This window comes from Lithobates pipiens, unplaced genomic scaffold, assembly GCF_037356315.1.
Source record: "Lithobates pipiens isolate NorthernLeopardFrog02 unplaced genomic scaffold, aLitPip1_a1.2 Scaffold_27, whole genome shotgun sequence".
Classification (NCBI taxonomy): Eukaryota; Metazoa; Chordata; class Amphibia; order Anura; family Ranidae; genus Lithobates; species Lithobates pipiens.
In genome coordinates, this window is record NW_027507788.1 from 143,011,158 (window position 1) to 143,031,692 (window position 20,535).

Below are 20,535 nucleotides of genomic sequence, written 5' to 3' on the forward strand. Positions count from 1 at the left end.
ATCTATCACCACAAAGGGTTCCCTTGGGGTTTCTGTTGTGACAACATGTGAAGTGTCTGGGTACCGTATGTTCCTTTTTTTTCCTTTTCTGATATTGTTGATATGCTCGTTCACCTATATTGAAAAGGTTCTAGTTCTCTCTACATATTGCTTACCACATTGACATATGATATACCATATTTTTTGTTGTACATGTAATAAAATGCTTGATAGGATAACATTTGGCTGTTATAGTGGAAGAGAAGGTGCATGTTTTATGTTTACCACTGATTTTGACTTGACATATTGCACATTTTTTGCAAGGGTGGTATCACACTAAATTGTGAAAAAAAAGTCATCCGTTTTAGGGGGCTCCATAATTTTGGGAGCTATGCTTGCCTGTAGGGAGCGCAGTCCCCTAAAGACAACCTCTGGTTTGTCTGGGAGTATTGAACCCAAAATCCGATCATTTTTGATTATGGACCAATGTTTCTTAAAACCCTTTTTTAGTTAATAGTGTTGCCTGGTAAAGGTTGTAAGGAAAGACCATTTACATTTCTGAGTTTCATTGGGTTTTACCTGCTCTGCTATCAGAGAATTCCTATCAAGACTTCTAACTTGGCTAATTTCCTTGTCCAAAATTATTACATTGTAGCCCTTTTCAATAAGCCTATTCTTTTAAAAGGGGTACTTGTGTGTCAAAGTCACTGACCATGGTGCAGTTACGTCTCAGTCTGATGAACTGACTTCAAGGTACTGATTTCAAGTCAAGTTTTATGATGGCAACTATCTGTAGGTATATAGGAATTCCGGTCCGTGGGTGTGAAAAAAGTACTGCTGACCAATTTACTATTCTCTACTCGAATCTCAAGGTCTAGAAAATTAATCCTGTCCCTATCAGCCTCATAGGCGAGTGAAATCCCTCGCTCATTGATGTTCAAAAAAATCATAATTTGTTCTAGGGAGTCCCGACTGCCCTTCCATAGGAGGAAGACATCACCTATATACCAGAGCAAGCTCTGGTCGGGCATAGGCATAGACCACAACCACATCCTCCACCCACTTGGCCATGAGCAAGTTGGCCAGGCTGGGGGCAAACTTAGCCCTCATGGCCATACCCTTCATCTGAATGTAATATTGATGATTGAACCAAAAGTAGTTGTGAGTTGTGGCAAATGGAAGCAAACCAATGATAAAATCCTTTTGAATTTGTGGTATATCCAATTCCTTGGAAAAGTAATACGTAAATGCTTCAGGTCCCAAACTATGGGATATACATGTGTTAACTTAGCTTAGTAAATGAGGTGAAGCTGTGCTGACTAGAATTATCCCGTCATGTGCAAACAAAATATTATTTATCTATTATTTTGCAAAGTATTCTTTGCAAAATTTTCACTTGGCTTCAGCTCATTCACTAAGTTAAGCTTATTTTACAGTAAATATTGCTTTTCAATGAGTTAGAAAGGAAATACAAAGGACTTTTTTTTTTTTACACCACAAAAACCCACTCCAAAACCGTTCCAGATTTGTTTCTGTCTGCATGCACGATTTTAACACGTTTTGGTGTGTTCTGGTGCCTTTTACCACGTCACATTACTGTACAGTCCAGTGCAGGAAAAATGCAGCATGTTCTACTTCTTTTTTTTTTTTTCTCTGGAACTGGAAAGCCCTGGTGTGAACTATGCCATTGGAAACCATATAACCTACTTTCCATTTGTTTCTGATGCAGAAAAAAATGCACTGGACTGCATTTGATGTGAATTAGCTGAAAAAGAAACCTGTACCAAGAGAATTGTACAGGCCGCCGTTGCTGAATTTCTGAAAATGCTTGTTGCATGGCTGTCAAAGGCTTTAATACTTTGAGTCACTGACCCCGTGACTCAAGTGAAATCAAAACTCCTGTACACTTGTTCTGGGTCAGTGATTCAAAGCACTGAAGCCAGAGGATTGCTATGGTTGTCAGGTAACTAGCATTTTCAAAAGGAGAGGCCAGCATTGGCAGCCTACATATTTTTTTTAGTACAGGTTTCCTTTAAGTTTGCTGATTTAGATTATGTGGGCCCTGCTGTCTGTGGGTTCACATGGAGCAGTTGCATTGACATATGGAGGCATTTTATATTCATGAGCACAACCCGCCCACATCTTGATCTGAAATTAGACCACAGTGTACCAGGAAAAGCGGTAAAGAAAGGCACAGACACTCATACAGAGCCCTAGGACAGTAAGCTATTAGCAAGAGGAAACAAATGCTGATCAGTAGTGCCAAGGATCTCGTTTATTAAGAGGCACACACAGTACATGGGATTTTTACTCCTGCAATATGGTTGTTACTACTCTGCCGTGAACGACAGCCACCCTATCTGTGGTGCAGACAATGTATTTTTTATTTTTTTTTCCCTTTGCTCCTAAACAAAAGATGATAGGTGATGGTCATAGGCTATCTTCTTACATGGTGGGAGGTCACCTTAGATGATAGTGATCACTTCCAAAGGCCTGGGGCCCTTATCGCCCTCTTTAGTCCAAAATAGCCTGATAACAAACATTTCTGCTAACCAGGAGCAACCCTTGTAGTTATTAAAGAGCAACTCCACTTTTGTGGGGGAAGAAATGGCAAATAAAGAAAAAATAATTAGCACATATAATTGCGACACAAATCGTATTGTAATTGAATGTTATTAAAAATGATCTTTCCTTTTCAATCTGCAGCCACTGTAATCTTCTAAAAAAGCATTGTAATATGGCCACATGGAATTGTTCTGAACACAGTGTGTACTGACCACTCCCCAGAAACATCATTTCCTGCTTGTGTGATTGGCTCACCAATTTTCTCAGAACTCTGTCTAAGATACAAGTCAGATTTCAAGCATCCCCTGCAACAAAAATGTCATTTTTGGAGAGATACTTTCAATAGGAGCACGTCTAAAGGGATGCAGACCCAGCATATTTCCTCATTAGTGCCCAGCAGCCGCACACCTGACAGTTAATTATGAAACCACTCCCATTAGACCCACTTGGTACAGAGGCACAGACAAACACACATGGATTATTATTATTATTACACAGGATTTATATAGCGCCAACAGTTTGCACAGTGCTTTACAACATGAGGGCAGCCATTACACTTACAATACAATTAGAAAACTTAGTAGAAGTGGCGCTGACCCCTATTAACTCGAGTAGAGAAAAATTTACCAGTATACTAAACGAGGACTGTTTAGGCAATAGCTGCAGAACTATGCATGTGAAAGGAGTGAAACACTAGAAAAAGTGAATCTATAAAGAGAAAATAGATTGAAAAAGGCTTTTTTTGTAGAACTAGTGTTAGAACCCCTGGCGGGTGTTATTAAGTCATAAAAAGGTAGGTGTTTAACCTAATAATGTGTTAGGCTCAAGAAATATTTAGATGCGTTCAATCGCCTTATATATATATATATATATATATATATATATATATATATATATATATATATATATATATATCTATATATATATCATACCATGTGAAATAGTTGTTTATATCAAAAATATAAAAGAACTCTTAAAAAGAAAAAAGGGGACAGAATGAAAATGTGAAAAATTATAAATCTGTGAGGAACTTGATGAAATTTAATAGCTTTATGACCTCCTAAGAGGTAATATTCCCCTAGTTTAAGTGAGGTGTGTGTCCCCTGCTTTGGAACATGCAGGTAATAGAATATTTTAAAATGTAATTTTATAAATATGATGTACTATACCCTCTGTGGGGAGTAAAAACACTATGTGGTATGTGCTTAATTGTGAAAGTGAATTAAAGAAAAATTTTACAAATAAAAAATAAAAAAAGAGATAATTAAGTACTAGTGTTTAAAAACTGGTATGTGTGCTATACCCTCTGTCAGGTGTTCAGGAGACCGGTATGCTATGTGTCTCCTAATTATGGTGTGCCTCCTACTCAAAAAGTGTATTTGGATCTGTTTGTGAAGTGTTGGCCCCTCTGGGGGGATATCGGCGAGAAAAAAATATATACTTTTAATTATGCAAACCAAAAAACGCTACTAATCCATCGATCTGGCAAATATATATCACAGATACTAGTTAATATATTTAAAGTCCATGAAAGATATATCGCATATACAAGTTGAACATATGAGAGGTGACTCGTGCTCATAAAAGTACAATAATTATAAGTGGTCTCTCCAAAAAACTTCTTAATTTTTAACTATATTTTATCCTTTCTCATTCTAATTTGATTTCTTTTGATGGGCATTAAAATCCAGCCGTTGGCTTACACACATTCCTAGATGCCCTTAAACAAAATGGCCGCAGAGGGTCCGCAAATGCGCGGCATGACACTGCACCCTATATAAGAAGAGAGGTGTCACAATATGGCTGCTCCAGATGATGGCTTGATGGTGAAATGCGTAGGGTGTGGCCATAGGACGCACACTCTCATTGCTGATCGGAATTACGCTAAGCAGCGGCTGCTGCAGCGTTCATTGCCTGTCAATTTTTAAATAAATGTGAGTATACTGCGCTATGTACACTCCTCTTTTCTACATGGTCATATTAAACGTGATGGCTGACACATGCTGAAGAATCAAAGGTCCCGGGAATAACAACATACAGCGACACAGGTGCTTACACTGTGAAGGCGCCACTGCCCCTGTTGGAGCAAAGCATCTGGTGAGTGCAAAATCACCACTATTTGCATGGATAAGCGCACCGGCACCTTCATTCCAGCATAATTCCAGCACTTTTATGAGCAGGAGTCACCTCTCATATGTTCATGGATGTTAAACGTATCAACTAGTATATGCGATATATCTTTCATGGACTTTAAATATATTAACTAGTATCTGTGATATATATTTGCCAGATCATGGATTAGTAGCGTTTTATGGTTTGCATAATTAAAAGTATATATTTTTTTCTCTCTGATATCCCCCCCAGAGGGGCCAACACTTCACAAACAGATCCAAATACACTTTTTGAGTAGGAGGCACACCGTAATTAGGAGAAACATAGCATACCGGTCTCCCAAACACCTGACAGAGGGTATAGCACACATACCAGTTTTTTAAACACTAGTACTTAATTCTCTCTTTTTTTATTTTTTGATTCGTAAAATTTTTATTTTTCATTCACTTTCACAATTAAGCACATACCACATAGTGTTTTTACTCCCCACAGAGGGTATAGTACATCATATTTATAAAATTCATTTTAAAATATTCTATTACCTGCATGTTCCAAAGCAGGGGACACACACCTCACTTAAACTAGAGGAATATTACCTCTTAGGAGGTCATAAGCTATTTAATTTCATCAAGTTCCCCACAGATTTATAATTTTTCACATTTTCATTCTGTCCCCTTTTTTCTTTTTAAGAGTTCTTTTATATTTTTAATATAAACAACTATTTCACATGGTATGATATATATATATATATATATATATATATATATATATATATATATATATATATATATATATATATATATATATACATATATATACATATATATATATACATATATATATATATATATATATAGCGATTGAACGCATCTAAATATTTCTTGAGCCTAACACATTATTGGGTTAAACACCTACCTTTTTTATGACTTAATAACACCCGCCAGGGGTTCTAACACTAGTTCTACAAAAAAAGCCTTTTTCAATCTATTTTCTCTTTATAGATTCACTTTTTTCTAGTGTTTCACTCCTTTCACATGCATAGTTCTGCAGCTATTGCTTAAACAGTCCTTGTTTAGTATACTGGTAAATTTTTCTCTACTCGAGTTAACCAGTTCCCGACCAGCGTGCGCCGATGTACATCAGCAGAATGGCATGGGCAGGCATATTGGCGTACAGGTACGTCCAATCTTTAATGCCGCCCTGCCATCGCAAGCGCGCCACCGGCAGCGCACTCGCGTGCTGGTCGGGACCCCGTGAGTTCAGTCGCGGGTACCATGGACTCGATCGCCGCAGGCATACCCGCGATCGTGTCACGGGGCGACTGAACGGAGAGATGCCGTTGTAAACAGCATCTCCCCGTTCTGCCTAGCAACTGGTGACATTGATCTCTGCTCCATTTGATTGGAGCAGAGATCAGTGTTCACTAAATGAAAGCCCAACCCCCCCACAGTTAGTAACACACCCCTAGGAACCCCTAAACTGCCGCCCACTGGTTAACCCCTTCACTGCCAGTGTAATTTACACAGGAATCACTGCATTTTTATAGCAGTGATTGCTGTATAAATGACAATGCTCCCAAAAATGTGTCAAAAATGTCCGATGTCCGCCATAATGTCGCAGTCACAATAAAAATCACTGATCGCTGCCATTACTAGTAAAAAAAAAATTAATAAAAATGCCATAAAACTATCCCCTATTTTGTAAACGCTATAACTTTTGCGCAAACCAATCAATAATGGCTTATTGCGATTATTTTTTAATTTTTTTTTATCAAAAATATGTAGAAGAATACGTATCGGCCTAAACTGAGGGAAAAAAATTTTTTTATATATATTTTTGCGGGATATTTATTATAACAAAAAATAAAAAATAATGCGTTTTTTTTTTCAAAATTGTTGCTCTATTTTTGTTTATAGCGCAAAAAATAAAAACCGCAGGGGTAATCAAATACCACCAAAAGAAAGCTCTATTTGTGGGAAAAAAAGGACGTCAATTTTGTTTGGGAGCCACGTTGCATGACCGCGCAATTGTCAGTTAAAGCGACGCAGTGCCGAATCGCAAAAAGTGGTCTGGTCTTAAGCCAGCAAAATGGTCGGGGGCTGAAGTGGTTAATAGGGGTCAGCGCCACTTCTACTCAGTTTTCTAGTTACATATATTCCCGCCTGTGGGGAATTTGTAGAGGCAGCTTTAACCCCATATAATAAGGCATTTTCTGAAGAGCTTCACCCCACCTCCTTTGTTCATCACTTACAATACAAATCAATACAGGAGGGATCAGAGGGCCGTGCTCGTTAGAGCTTACAATCTAGAAGGGAGGGTCAAGTGGAAACAAAAGATGATGATAACTGTGAGGGATGAGCTGATGGAGAAAATTAAAAAAGAGTTAGGTTTGGGTAGGGTAGGCATCTCTGAAGAGAAGGGGTTTCATGGATAGTCTAAAAGCTAATAGAGTAGGAGATAAGCTGACAGATTGAGGTAGGGCATTCCATAGGATTGGAGTGGCTTTGGATAAGTCCTGGAGGAGAGCATGGGAGGCGGTGACGAGGGAGCTAGAGAGCAGAAGCTCTTGAGAGGAAAAAAGAGAATGAATAGGTTGGTATTTAGAGACTAGGCTAGTGATGTAGCTGGGGGCTAAGTTGTGGATGGCTTTGTACGTAGGTGTTAGTATTTTGAATTTAATTCTTTGGCTGAGCGAAAGCCAGTGGAGGGATTGACAGAGAGGGATAGCAGAGACGGAGCGATTGGTAAGGTGGATGAGTCTGGCAGCAGCATTCTTGATAGATTGAAGAGGTGATGGACTATGTAGAGGTAAGCCAATGAGACGGGACCTGCAGTAGTCAAGGCGAGAGATGACCAGCGAGTGAATTAAGAGCTATGTTGTGTAATTGGTTAGTAAGGGGCGTATTTTGGAGATGTGGCAGGCTTTGGACAGTGATTGGACGTGGTGCTTAAAGGAGAGTTCAGAGTCCAGGACTACACCTAGAACCTTGGCATGTGGGGATAGGCTTATAGTTGTGCCATCGATTTTGACAGAGCGATCAGGGGAAGGGGCATATGGGGGTAGGAAAAATTATAAGTTCGGTTTTGGATAGATTGGGTTTGAGGAAGTGGCGTGACATCTAGACTGATATATCTGAAAGTAAATTAGTGATACTTGAGGAGACAGAGGGAGTGAGCTGAGGGGTAGAGAAATAGATTTGTGTGTCGTCAGCATAGAGGTGGTATTGGAAGCCACACCACCTCCTCAGCCGACCCAGGGAGGAGGTGTACATTGAAAATAGGAGAGGTCCAAGAACAGAACCTTGGGGGACCCCAACCGAGAAAGGAAGAGGAGATGAGGAAGTAGAGTTGTAAGAAACGCTAAAAGTGTGGTTGGATAAGTAGGAAGAGAACAAGCAAACAGTACAGTCACTGAGACCAAAGGTGTGGAGTTTTACGAGGAGGAGGGGGTGGTCAACAGTATCAAAGGCAGCAGAGAGGTCCAGGAGTAGGAGTAAAGAATAGAGTAGAGTTTTGGTTTGGAAGTTTTGGCCATTAGTAGATCGTTTGATAATTATAGGAGAGCCGTTTCTGTGGAGTGTTGAGGACCAAATCCAGACTGAAGGGGATCAAGAAGGCTATTATCAGCAAGGTGGACGCTCAGTTGGTTGTAGACCAGACATTCGAGGAGATTGAATAAGAAGGGGAGCAAGGAGATGGAGCATAGGTTGTTAAGATTGGATGGGTCCAGTGAGGGCTTTTTAAGTATGGGTCTGACAAGTGCATGTTTGAGAGTTGGGGAAGATACCAGAAGAGAGGGAGAGATTGAAGATATGGGTTAGAGAGTGTAGCATAGAGCCAGAGGGTGAACATAGCATTTGTGAGAGGACAGGATCCAGTGGGCAGGTGGTAAGGTGGACATTAGCAAGTAGTTTAGCAACCTCGTCTATAGTGGTGGGGTTGAAAGAGGGAAGTAATGATTGTACCTGTAGGCATGAAGTGTAAAGCGTGGAGGGTATCGAAAACAGTAAAGGTCTCCTCACTAATTGTATCACTCTTCTGTTTGAAGTGATTGGCGATCTCCTGGGCAGTGAGTGAGTTGGTGGGTGGAGCGCGAAGTAGAGAGTTGAAGATAGAGAAGAGTTGATGGGACGGGATGATGCAGAATAACAAAAGGTAGGAATCTGCAACAAAGGTTGTTATATTCCTTGCAATATACATACAGTGCCTTGCAAAAGTATTCACTTGGCATTTTTCGTGTTTTGTTGCCTCACAGTCTGGAATTAACATGGATTGTTTTGAGGATTTGCATCATTTCATTTACAAAACATGCCCACAACTTTGAAGATGTTTTTTTTTTTTTGTGTTTTTTTTTTTTTGTGTTTTTTTTTTTTTATTATGAAGCAAACAATAAATAGGACAAAATAACAGAAAAAGTCAATGTGCATAACTATTCACCCCCCTAAAGTCAATACTTTGTAGAGCCACCTTTGCGGCTATCACAGCTCCAAGTCGCTATGGATAAGTCTCTATGAGCTTGCCACATCTTACCACTGGGATTTTTGCCCATTCCTCCTTGCAAAACTGCTCCAGCTCCTTCAAGTTGGATGGTTTGCACTTGTAAACAGCAGTCTTTAAGTCTGACCACAGATTTTCTATTGGATCGAGGTTTGAGCTTTGACTATTCTATTCCAACATATTTACATGTTTCCCCTTAAACCACTCAAGTGTTGCTTTAGCAGTGTGTTTGGGGTCATTGTCCTGCAGGAAGGTGAACCTCCGTCCTAGCCTCAAATCACACAGAGTGGTACAGGTTTTGCTCATGAATATCCCTATATTTAGCACCGTCCATCTTTCCCTCGACTCTGACCAGTTTCCCAGTCCTGACTGCTGAAAAGCATCCCCACAGCATGATGCTGCCACCACCATATTTCACTGTGTTGATGGTGTTCTTTGGGTGATGTGATGTGTTGGGTTTGCACCAGACATAGCGTTTTCTTTGATGGCCAAAAAGTTCAATTTAAGTCTCATCAGACTAGAGTACCTTCCTCCATACATTTTAGGAGTTTCCTTTTTTCAAACTAAAAATGTGCCATTTTATTTTTTGCTGAAAATAATGGCTTTCTTCTGGGTACTCTACCATAAAGCCCAACTCTGTGGAGCGTACAGCTTATTGCCGTCCTATGTACAGATACTCCAGTCTCTGCTGTGGAACTCTGCAGCTCCTCCAGGGTTACCTTAGGTCTCTGTGCTGCCTCTCTGACTAATGCCCTCTTTGCTCGGTCCATGAGTTTTGGTGTTGCAGCCGTCTTTTGGCAAGTTTGCTGTTGTGCCATGTTCTTTCCATTTGGTTATAATAGATTTGATGGTGCTCCTAGGGATCAAAGATTTGGATATTTTTTATAACCTAACCCCGACTTGTAATTCTTGACTTCATTGTCCCTTACTTGTTTGGAGAGTTCTTTGGTCTTCATGGCAGTGTTTGGTAAGTGGTGCCTCTTGTTTAGGTGATGCAGAATCTGGGGCCTTTCCAAAAGGTGTGTATATGTAATGATAGATCATGTGACACTTAGATTGCACACAGGTGGACATCATTTCACTAATAATGTGACTTCTGAAGGTAATTGGTTACACCAGAGCTTTTTATGGACTTCATAACAAAAGGGGTGAATACATACGCACATGCCAATTATATATTTTTTTTCTGAAAAATTGTTTTATGTATATATTTTTCTAATTTAACTTCATCAACTTAGACTTTTGTGTTCTGATCCATCGCATATATCGTAATTCAGATTTAAAAAAAACATTGTACTAAAGGCTGTAATGTAATACCCAGGGGAATGTTTTTTTTTTTCTCAACAAAAGGGGAGTTACTCTTTAAGCCATGGCTAGCATATGGCTAGTATAATCTTGGCTAGACTGTAATATTTTGCCTAGTACAACTGAAATCAGCAGATTACAGGAACATTCTCGGGATTGATGGGCCAGGAGATGTCTGTGCTAGCTATGTAATTGTATCATCTCCTGCTCTGACCCAAACTTGCTTGTTTGAGCAATGACCTTTGTATGACTATGGCCTACTTTATGTCCTGTTTTATATCTATTCCCTTTTTAGAAATGGGAAACAAAAAAGTAGTACTGCTGAAATAACAGTGGAGTGCAAACATACACTACTATATATTTCTGCTACTTGTTGCTGTTTCATGAAATTAATTGTACGTATAAATTTGAACAGATTTACTATTAGAATCCATAGAAAAAATACAGTGTTTTAGTCTTGCATAAAAACGATCACAGGAAATCTCAGTGGGTATGTGTCTCTTTAGATTAACATGTACCATACCAGGTGAAACATTTCCAATTGCATGATCTAACACGGTTTAGTATTGGACACTACTCAGTGTGTTGCTTTCTTCACTTGAACACTTACTTTAAACTGGTTTTAAAGGCTTTTAAAGCCTTCTGTGTGCAGCACCCCCCAGCCCTCCCAATCCTTAGCTGAGCTCCCTCCAATCCAGCAATGTTTTGTCCCGGGTCTCTCCCTCGTCGGCTGGGACAGCAGCAGAAACCCATTGGCTCACAGACAGTGAACCAATGAGGAGAAAGTGTGTGGGGGGGGGGGGGGTGTCAAGCCACGGGCTATATGCCTCTTATTGACGCAGAGAGCTGCGGTTTGGGAGCAAGCGTGCAGCTGTGCCACCAGGGCAAGTGGCTTTCACTACTCGAGGGGGAGGAGACAGGAGCACTGGCAGGAGATCCAATAAGAAAAGGATCGGAGCTGCTTTGTGAAAAACACTGCACAGAGCAGGTAAGTGTAGCACCGAGCCCTGAAGGAACGGCTGATTTGCTGGGCTTACCGTTACCTTCTTGACCTTGTGTGCATCTAGGGGTTTCCCGAGGTAGATAGCCCAAAGAATTGTAGAAACTGACACTGGATCAATTTTTTGGGATTTTTATTTGCAAAAAGGGTATACAAAACACAGTCTCTCAAAGAGGACAAGAGGGTTTAGGTAAAAAGTCCAGGTACTCTTGGAACTACTCAAAATAGGAAGTCTCTCACTACAGAAATCCAGAGAATAGCCACTCACAACTGGATTCTCACAGCTACCGGATAGACCTCCTCTCACTAGGCCTAGCAGCCGATAGAGTGTTCAGATAAAGCAAAGCCTCTGCCACAGACTAGAACACTTGTAGTAACTGAAGGATGTAGACCAATTTAGAGAGCCCTCATACGGTACCAGTATCTTGTAGATTCACTCTTTGAACTAAGCCTCCAGGCTCTTTCTGAAAAGCCAGCCTTCAGCGTGGTCTTCTCCCGAAGAGTCCTCCCCTGGTTGCTTCTCCAGTTGCTGGGCCTCTCCACAGATGAGATGGCACCGGACCACCTCCGAATCCTCCCTCCAGTTACTTTGCCTCGGGCTAGCCACCCCCGAGACTCGGAATTGGATGGTTCCGCACCCCAGGCCATGAGGGCCCTGGGGGCTGGTCAGGAGGACCAGGACCAAACAGACAGAAAGAGCTTCTAGACTGGAACCCAGAAGTACCCTCTCCCAGAATGCACAGCAGGATGACGCACCCACTGGGCTGGTCCCGAAAATAGTGACACTCAATGCGCCCAACTGAACTGCGTTCTCACACCTGCCAGTGATGACAGCGCCACCTGTGGCCAAGCAGAACACGGTGCAATCCAGCTAGACTGGTACTGAAACCATAATTTGGTATAATTAAACCCGAAACCAAACTGCGGTTCTAGGAACGTTAAAAAGAGAAAAAATACATAGTGCGTGCTCTTCAGGAGGCGGCGCTAAATACTCCCTCTTCCCTTTTAGACAATGTCCTCATCGTCTGGGGGAAAAAAAAAACACTTCTAGCTCTAGAAAAATTGAGTACTTGAACTTTTGGGTTGGAATGGGGAAAGGGAAGGAAACACAACAAAGAACTTTGAGCAATATAAACGGTAAACACAATCAAGTTACATGTCATGCAACCCAATTCCTTTCTATTTATACCACCCACTCTCTAGCAGCTTGATAGATGTTCCCGTGTAAAAGAAACAAACCAACAACAAAACACAATGTTCCTAGAAGGCAGGGCCTCATCACTTCAATGATGAGTCTCTCTCTTCTAAACTTAAAACTTTCAGCTAGCGAGACAGAAGACTAAAATGTTCTGCGCAAACGCACACCGCCTAGTGGCGAGAGTTCTAAGTGCCAGTCCTTTAGACAAGTACTGTGGTGCATAGAAGATCTTGAACATAAAGTTTCCTTGGGAACCTAAACATCTAACTAGCTACCCACAGTCCTTGATTTCAAGTAAAAGGAAGAAAAACTTCCAAGGCAAAAGAACCAGTTCTGGTAGCTGTCTCACCAGTAGAACCTCGGATCAGGCAGTCAATGCTTTCCCCTGTGCATCTACGGTGGTTATAAAGTAGACCACGTTGTCTCTACCAGGCCTACAAATGACAACCTTGTCCGCGTAGATGTGCCATCCATAGCTCCAGTGTTGGAGGCAACCAGTAAAGCGCTCGTACATGTCCGGAGCAAACACCTTTTTCCTGAATGGCTTTGGAACTTTCAGATAGTGCAATCCAGCTAGACTGGTACTGAAACCATAATTTGGTATAATTAAACCCAAAACCAAACTGTGGTTCTACGAACGTCAAATAGAGAAAGAAAGAAATACATAGCGTGTGCTCTTCGGGAGCTGGCGCTACAGAAGTATAACATGTTTGTTAAACAAAAAAAAGTATAACCTGTTTGTTAAACAACAACAACCAAAAACAAAGCTTTAATACCACTTTAAGACCATACATGGAGTATAAAAATGGCATGATAAGACCATATTTTATGGAGCTTTTTTTTCACCGTTTTCTTCTTCTTTGCCTGTAGATATGGAACACATTAATATTAATGAAAAGCCAAAAGCAAAATTACATGCCTATTCTTATTTTTACAATGTGAGACTGCTCTGCTTGCAGAAAGAGATGAGCTATGGAACATCTATATAAGCCACAGTTATCTATCAATTACTCCGGTGACTGGGTAAACTATTACTAGAAGATTGTTTGCAATCAGGGGATTAATAAAGATTGACATAGAGAAAAATGCACACATGTACATTTTAGAATAATTTTTTATGTAGAACATTTGTGTGCTTGATTATTTTGGTGAAAACTATGGGGCAATAATACAGTGCCTTTAAAAAAAGTATGCATACTCCTTGAAATTTTCCATATTTTGCCATGTTACAACCAAAAACATGTATTTTATTGGGATTGTATGTGATAGGCCAACACAAAGTGGCACATAATTGTGAAGAGGAAGGAAAATGATAAATGGTTTTCAATTTTCTTTTTTTACAAATAAATATCTGAACAGTGTGGCGTGCATTTTGTATTCAGCCCCTGTGAGTCAATACTTTGTAGAACCTCCTTTCACTGCAATTACAGCTGAAAGTCTTTTGGGGTATGTGTCTACCAGCTTTGCACAACTAGAGAGTGACGTTTTTGCCCATTCTTCTTTGCAAAATAGCCCAAGCTCTGTCAGATTGGATGGAGAGCGTCTGTGAACAGCAATTTTCAAGTCTTGCTACCCATTCTCAATTTGATTTAGGTCTGGACTCTGACTGGGCCATTCTAACACATGAACATGCTTTGATTTAAGCTATTTTATTGTAGTTCTGGCTGTATGTTTAAGGTCGTTGTCCTGCTGGAAGGTAAACCTCCGCCCCAGTTGCAAGACTTTTGTAGAACAGCCTGCCCTGTATTTGGCTCCATTCATCTTCCCATCAACTCTGACCAGCTTCCCTGTCCTGTTGCACTAAAGCATCCAGACAACATGATGCTGCCACCACCATGTTTCACGGTGGGGATGGTGTGTTCAGGGTGATATACAGTGTCAGTTTTTTGCCACCCATAGCGTTTTACTTTTAGGCCGAAAAATTTTGGTCTCATGCGACCAGAGTACCTTCTTCCGCATGTTTGCTGTGTCCCCCAAATGGCTTCTTGCGAACTGCAAACAGGACTTCTTATGGCTTTCTTTCAACAATGGCATGACTAATAGTCTCCCACCTGAGCTGTGGATCTTTGCAGCTCCTCCAGAGTTATCATGGGCCTCTTTGCTGCTTTAGTGCTCTCCTTGCTCGACCTCTAAGTTTAGGTGGATGGCCATGTCTTGGTAGGTTTGCAGTTGTGCCATACTGTTGTTTTTTTTTTTTTTTTTTTTTTTTTTTTTTTCAGATGATGGATTGAACAGTGCTGTATGAGATGTTCAAAGCTTGGAATATTTTTTATAACCTATCCCTGCTTTTAACTTCTCCACAACTTTATACCTGACCTGTTTGGTGTGTTCATTGGCCTTCATGATGCTGTTTGTTCACCAAGGTTCTCTAACAAACCTCTTAGGGCAGCTGTATGTATACTGAGAATAAATTACAAACAGGTGGACTCTATTTACTAATTACCGTATATACTCGAGTATAGGCCGACCCGAGTATAAGCCGAGGCCCCCAATTTACCCCCAAAAAACTGGGAAACCTATTGACTCGTGTATAAGCCGAGGGTGAGATATGCCTGTCCATCCCTGTGTGTGTGTGTCCATCCATCCATCCATCCCTGTGTGTGTGTGTGTCCATCCATCCCTGTGTGTGTGTGTGTCCATCCATCCATCCATCCCTGTGTGTGTGTGTGTCCATCCATCCATCCATCCCTGTGTGTGTGTCCATCCATCCATCCCTGTGTGTGTGTGTGTCCATCCATATGTGTGTGTGTGTGTGTGTGTGTGTGTGTACATTTTCTACATTCCCTAAAAGAGAGAACATGCAAATAAAGCATTGCATAGGGGGAGGATGCATGAAGTTGAGAGTTCCTGGGACATTAAGGCAGTGGACTGTGGAACTGGAGGAAGTAGGAATGTCAGCAGCACTTGCCAAACAGGTGTGGTAGTGATCAAAGTATGCAGATGGCACATAATGTGTGTGTGTGGCCTTGTGTGTCCAGCCTACCTGTGTCCCGAGCCTCCGTCCGGTCCCGAGCCTCCGTCCGGTCCCGTCCCGTCCCGAGCCTCCGTCCGGTCCCGTCCCGTCCCGAGACTCCGTCCGGTCCCATCCCGTCCCGAGCCGAGCCTCCGTCCGGTCCCGTCCCAGGATCACCGCTCTTCGTCGGCGCCCATTCCCCTGTTCAAATGCCGCGCCTCCCTGTCTGTGATAGGCGGAACACAATTTCCCAGCAGTCTGTGTTCCGCCTATCACGGACATCCTCTTATCCTCGTCCGTAGTATGATGATGAGCGGATGTCCGTGATAGGCGGAACACAGACTGCTGGGAAATTGTGTTCCGCCTATCACAGACAGGGAGGCGTGGCTTTTGAAAGTTAGAATGGCCGCTGTCTGTCTGCTCGACACGCTGTTCGGGCAGACAGACGGCGATGACTCGAGTATAAGCCGAGGGGGGCACTTTCAGCCTCAAAAAAGAGGCTGAAAATCTCGGCTTATACTCGAGTATATACGGTAGGTGACTTCTGAAGGCAATTGGTTCCACTAGATTTTAGTTAGGGCTATCGGTGTAAAGGGGACTGAATATAAATGCACGCCACACTTCATATATTTATTTGTAAAACATTTATCATTTTCCTTCTACTTCACAATTATGTGCTGTTTTGTGTTGGTCTATCTCATAAAATCCCAATAAAATACATTTACATTTGTGGTAGTAACATGACAAAATGTGTAAAATTTCAAGGGGTGTGAATACTTTTTCAAAGCATTGTAGATGCAGTATAATAGAAAATAATTTGGTGCAGCTGGCATGACAACACACAGCAGTTACAGTGAGGGAAAAAGTATTTAATCCCCTGCTTATTTTGTATGTTTGCCCACTGACAAAGAAATGATCAGGCAATCTTTTTTTTTTTTTTTTTTTTTTTTTTTAAATCAGGCAAAGGTTTGAGATGTCACAAATTTGTACAACCAAACAATAAAAGTACATGTAGTTCAGATCAGATATCAATTCAGCATACCAGTATTGTAGTTCACATCATGGGAATGCTTTAAGCGCCCTTTAGAGCCATATCTAGGGTCGTACAGAACCAGGACGCTAGGGCCACCATAACAAAGCAGGTAGACAAGCATTAAACATTTGGAAAGCAAGGACATGCAAATTCCAGCCATAACATTACCAGCTAAGATAAACATATCCATTTTGTGATAAATTTCACAACAATAACCTGTCCATTACTAAATCTGCTGGGGCCAAACCAGGAGAAGCCAACCAACTACCCCATACCTTCTCAAATTTGGAAAAGCTGCTCCTGTGTTGATTTATCAGCTTTGTTAACCTCCATGTTGTGCCCATCTGTGCAAGCCATATTTGAGGCAAAGGGGGGAGTACTGGAAGTCCAATTAAGTAAAATGAGCCTGCAAGCCTGAAAAAAATGCTCTGTCTGCAGTCTTTTTAACATGCCTATCTGGTATTGCAGCATCAAGCAAACCTAGTATACAGTTTAATCTATAATTTTAATGGTAGGTTTATTTTAACAGTGAGAAACAGAATACCAACAAAAATATCCAGAAAAACGCATTTCAAAAAAGTTCTAAATTGATTTGCATTTTAATGAGTGTAATAAGTATTTGATCTTCTGTAAATCAGCAAGATTTCTGGCTCCCAGGTAACTTCTATACAGATAATAAACTGAGATTAAGACCATTCTCTTAAAGCAGGTGTGCCCAACCTTTTGAAGAGCGAGGACCACTTAAGCGACTTGGTAACCGGTCGCGGGCCACAATGAGCGGAGTGGGTGGATGGCATGTCTGTGTCTACTCTGCATCTGCAGATCGGACATGGACGCAGCCCACAATACTTTTGGCGGATCGTATTGGAGGTAGAACACAAGTCGGTTTATGTCTGCCACTACTTGGAGGTGAATGGAGGGTCCAATTGGTCGGACTGACCACGTGAAAGGAGTCCAAGGCTGCATTCTCATTGATGCGCTGCGGTTTACCCGCACCATGTGTACAACACAGTGTACCTTTGGCTTTCCTGCAGTTTGCAATAGACTTTTATTATATTCTGCAGGTGTGGTGCACTTTCAGAAAGCTCACCAAACTTGCAGGTAATAGAAGTCTATGGCTCAGTGCAGGTAACCTGCAGGTAAACTGCTCTGCACCTGCAGATCAGTTTGAAAGCAGCCCAATAACAACTGCAGAAAAGATATGCCCATATATACACTGTGTGCTTTTAGTAATAAACTGACTTTTAATAACAGTATTCTTTCTATTATATCTATTCTATCCCAGAGCAGGAGGTCGCGGGCCACATCAGATGGCTCCGTGGGCCACATGTGACCCCTGGGCCACTGGTTGGGCACCCCTGTCTTAAAGGGAGTGCTCCTAATCGCAGTTTGTTACCTGTATAAAGGACATATCCACAGAAGAAATCAATCGGATTCCAATCTCTTCACCATGGTCAAGACCAAAGGGCTCTCCAAGGGTGTCAAGGCCCAGATTGTAGACCTATACAAGGCTGGAATGGTCTACAAGACCATTGCCAAGCGGCTTGGTGAGAGGGTGACAACAGTTGGTGTGATTATTCTCAAATGGAAGAAACACAAAATAACTGTCAATCTCACTCAGTCTGGGGCTCCATGCAAGATCTCACTCATGGAGTTTCAATGATCATGAGAATGATAAGGAATCAGAAGTCAGCTGGGACCATAGCCACCAAGCAAGCATATGGTGACACACTACACCGTGAGGAACTGAAATCCTGCAGTGTCCGCAAGGCCCCCCTACTCAAGAAAGCACAGGCCCATCTGAAGTTTGCTAATGAACATCTGAATGATTCAGAGAAGAACTGGGTGAAAGTATTGTGGTCAGATGAGACCAAAATCCAGCTCTTTGGCATCAACTCAAATCACCATGTTTGGAGGAGGAGGAATGCTGCCCATGACCCCAAGAACAGCATCCCCGCCATCAAACGTGGAGGTGGAAACCTTATACTTTGATTATTATTTTTTTCTGTAAGGGAACAGGACAACTTCATTGCATTAAAGGGATGATAGACGGGGCCACGTACCGTCAAATCTTGGGTGAGAACCTTCTTCCCTCAGCCAGGGCATTGAGAATGTGTCATGTATTGGTATTCCAGCATGACAATGACCCCAAAACACACGGCCAAGGCAACAAAGGAAAAAAAACTACAAGCAACGTTGGACCTCTGTGGTTGCCAACTAGAGTTTTTCCACCAATTACGATGTCATGTTTTGCAAAGGGATCAAATACTTATTTCACTTATTAAAACGCAAATCAACTTATTACTTTTTTGAAGTGCGTTTTTCTGCATTTTTTTTTTTTTTAGTTATTCTGTCTCTCACTGTTAAAAAAACCTACCATTTAAAATTATAGACTGATTATTTCTTTGTCAGGGGCCAATTGTACAAAATCTTTTTTCCCTCACTGTATGTAATAATTTTGTCTTTACCATTGTCCTGCAAAAAAAGAGGGTATAAAGGCAAAGTCTGATCTTGCTGGTTGCTATAACATAGTATACTTTAGAAAGTCATTCTCTTACTAAAGTGTTAAATCAACTATATACTCTACATAAGCTGTTAGTTCATGCCTTATTTATTACAAGTTCCTCCCATGCAGAGCCTTTTGTGATTCAGTTACTCTCCCTGCAACAACTACTGAAGGCAATAATTTGAATTTATTTAACCACTTCCCATCTGGGCCAATTCTGGCACTACATGTAAAACTCATAATTCTTTTAGTAGAAAATTACTCAGAACCCCCCAACATATTATTTTTTTATTTTTTATTTTTTTTTAGCAGAGACCCTATGACAGATGATTATGTGATGTAAACAGAGCCGGTAATTGGCTATTTTTTCTCCTCACGCTAGAGGAAAAAAAAACCAAGCACCAGCGGCTGTGAGAGGGACATCAATCCCGATCGTGGAGAGCCTCTTCAGAGGCTTCTATGCCACCTACCAGTGCAAAACAGTGCCCACAAGCCACCCACCAGTGCCCACAATGTGACCCATTAGTGCCACCTATAAATGTCACCAATCAGTGCCTCCTCACCAGTGCTGCCTATCAATATAACCTACCAGTACCCATCAGTGCCACCCACCAGTGCCGTCTTATCAGTGCAGCCCACCAGTGCAGCCTCATCAGCGAATATCAATGGAGGTGAAAAATTACCTGTATAACAAACTATGAAACGTTGGGTTTTTATTTTTTGCTAAACAAAAAAAAAAAAAGTGGTGATTATATACCACCAAAAGACAGCTCAATTTCTGTGAAAAAAATTATAAAAATATAATTTGAGTACAGTGTAGCACAGTGTAGCATGACCGCATAATTGTCATTCAAAGTGTGACAGTGCTGAAAGCTAAAAATTGGTCTGGGCAGGAGGGGGGTTTAAGTGCCCAGTAGGCAAGTGGTTAAAGACGGCCCTGTTTGCCAGTATATTTAGCGATTTGCCTGGAGTTGGGCTTTAAAACAATTCGCATATGTGTGAACCCAGCCTGAAAGTGTAAAAATATCTAACGAACTAAATAAAAAAAGTTTTAATTATTAATAGTTTATAAAATATACGCAAAAAAAAAAAAAAAAAAAGACGTCAGGAAAATAATAATTAAATGGAGATGGAGACTATGGAGTTAATAAGGCAGATTACAGTAAATTAAGGGTTATTAAGGGGTTTAACAGAGGAGCAATTTAATAAAAAATAAAAAAATTAACAGAAAGATGCAATGTTTCTTTTTATCTCTTTTAAGGCTCAATTCGCACCAGATGCGTTCCGTGCACATTTATCTGCACTAAAAATGCATGCACAGTGTTTTCAATGTGTTTCAACGGCTCTAGTTCACAACTGACTGGAAACTGACTGCACTGGTGTGAAC

The 20,535-nt window shown here is 41.1% G+C and overlaps 1 protein-coding gene across 5 annotated transcripts in view; it reads left to right on the forward strand.

The window, feature by feature from the left end:
• The window catches only part of MIB2 (MIB E3 ubiquitin protein ligase 2), a 278,178-nt gene that overhangs the window by 52,439 nt on the left and 205,204 nt on the right, over positions 1–20,535 (forward strand). The window contains exon 1 of one of the 5 annotated variants that reach the window (XM_077457590.1): positions 8,793–8,811. The exons of the other annotated variants lie outside the window; for them this stretch is intronic. The gene's annotated coding sequence lies outside the window, so the exon portion shown is untranslated. Of the gene's footprint in view, positions 1–8,792; positions 8,812–20,535 lie in introns of those variants that run through there. 5 annotated transcript variants of the gene reach the window in all.